Here is a 2,269-nt window from a genome sequence, read left to right on the forward strand (position 1 = left end):
CTGTTTAGTAGGGAGGCCCTGTAAACAAGTAATTACAGAACCGTGTGATAAATGCAGTAATAGAAATATGTTCTAGAGCAAGATTCGTTCAGCATGTGGATCATCTGCATTGCAGATACAGTGACATTTATAGTGGAGAGTTTCTGATAGCCTTTGCCCTCATGGACTTGCCGTCTAGGAAAGTGGACAGACAAGTAAAAAAGTGCTGTGAGAAGATGTGGCCAGGATTTAGGGGAAGAAGATAAACTTTTAAACTAACAAAATGAGGGAATAAGATATATATGCTGAGACCTAGAAAATGAGTGTGCATTCCTGTCTGCTGCTCAAGTAAAGGCATCAGGAAAAATGTTGACTAGTTATACTGAAAGGCCAGCATGGCAAGAGAGTGGTAAACTAGGGAGAGGTTGAGATGAAGTTGCGGAAGACAGGAGCCAAGACCACTCAGGATCTTATTAGCACTAGAGATTTTGGATTAAATCCTAAATACTGTGGGAAACCAGTGCAGGATTTTACATATTTAAAAGATCATAGAGTAATCTGGAGAAAGACTAGAAGAGAGACGAGAGTAGACATGGGGAAACTAGAAGGCCTTTGCTTTGGTTTTAGGGAGAGATGATTATGGGTTGACCTTCATTGATGTCAGTCAGTGGAAGTAAAGAAATGTGGACAGAATTTCAGAGAAAGGACGAATGAAATTTGGAAATGTGATGGGAAGAGTGGATGACATCCAGTTTCCTGGCTTGAGTAACTGAGTAGCTAAGTGTGGCATTTATTGAGATAGATAGGACTAGAGAAGCCTATTTGTTGCAGAAGATCGAGTTCAGGGCAGGTTTTATGGAGGAGGTAATACTTAATGTGGGCCAAACAAAAATACATTGTTGGAAAAAAGGTAAATACCAGACCTAGCCGGGTTTCCTCAGTGGATAGAGCATTTCCCTGAGGACTGAAGGGTCTCGGGTCAAGGGCACATACATGCCCAGGTTGTGGGCTCGATCCCCGGTATGGGATGTGCAGGAGGCAGCCAATTAATGATTCTCTGTCATCATTGATGTTTCTACCTCTCCCTCTCCCTCCCTCTCTGAAACCAATAAAAAAAATTTATGAAAAAAAACAACAAGTAAATACCATATCAAGATGAGTAATAGAAATAGTCAGTGCTTTAAGAGTTGAACAGGAGATGATGAGCAATTTCTAGGGAGATTAATCTGAGATTTCTTCGAAGACATGGGACATGAATTTTCCTGTGAGTTTTGGGTGATACTTGGATTAGTGCAGGAAAAATATTCCAGGTTGAAAAGCCAAAAGAACAGAAATATTGTGATAGATGTCATGTAAGTTAAGTCTTAAGAACAGCTTAAGTAAAACTGAGGAAGTTGAATTGGGAAATAGAGGAAAGGTAGCAGTTGGAAGGGGCCAGATTTGTTAAGGAGGGTGGCCAGAAGTGCGATAGTGAAGCTGCAATTGGTAATAGGTTGTAATTTGGGTAGTTAATCTGGTCTTTATGTGTTGAGTGAATTGAAGTCTGGAAGGTTGGTTTTTGTTTTGTTTAGTTTTTGGAAATTTATTGGTGCCAGCAAAAGGGTTTGGATTGAATTCATAAATCCAGTGAAGGGGGAAAACAAACAGCATTGAAGTGACTTAATGGAGATAGGAAAGGAAGAATCAGTCAACTTTCAAGAATTTAAACCTTGGTAACTGGGAAGATTATTTTTGTCAAAAGTGAAAATGTCAGGAATGGGACTGAGTGGGTTGAGTAAGTTTATTAGATATGTTGAGGTTAAGTTTCTAGTGGAGTAGACTGTTTCCTGAAGAATATTGAATCAGAGCAGGCCAAACAAATCTGTGACTTCACACACTTTAAAAAACAAACCTTGGCAACAAAGGAACTAGATTCTTCATAAACCTCAAATTGAGAGAGACCACTACTCATTAACTATGTTGAGAAGACAGTGTGTTCTTATACTTTACTATATGTATCATATTGTAATTTTTCTTTTTTTCCCATAATTTGATTATCCTGCTAGATATTTTAAGTGAAGTTTTCTGCACTTCCAGGACAACTCCTTTGATCACCATTACTTTGTATGAAATTGTGCATTTGCTCTTTTTTTCTCGTGAGTCTTGCTCCTTACTGTGTCTCCCCAACTTTGTCCCCCTTTTAAAGTCTCTTTCAAACAGGTCTGGTAGGAGAAAATAGGTTCTTGGAGAAACACACTTTTACCTTGAAAACCTATTGAGATTGAGATGCTAGATTGGCATGCATAAGGAA

At 38.9% G+C, this 2,269-nt stretch overlaps 1 protein-coding gene across 2 annotated transcripts in view; it reads left to right on the top strand.

Annotated features, from left to right (window-relative positions):
* Positions 1-2,269, top strand: part of NCOA5 (nuclear receptor coactivator 5) — a 19,916-nt gene that overhangs the window by 6,749 nt on the left and 10,898 nt on the right. The window lies entirely within an intron of this gene.

Source organism: Myotis davidii, unplaced genomic scaffold, assembly GCF_000327345.1.
Source record: "Myotis davidii unplaced genomic scaffold, ASM32734v1 scaffold827, whole genome shotgun sequence".
Taxonomy (NCBI): domain Eukaryota; kingdom Metazoa; phylum Chordata; class Mammalia; order Chiroptera; family Vespertilionidae; genus Myotis; species Myotis davidii.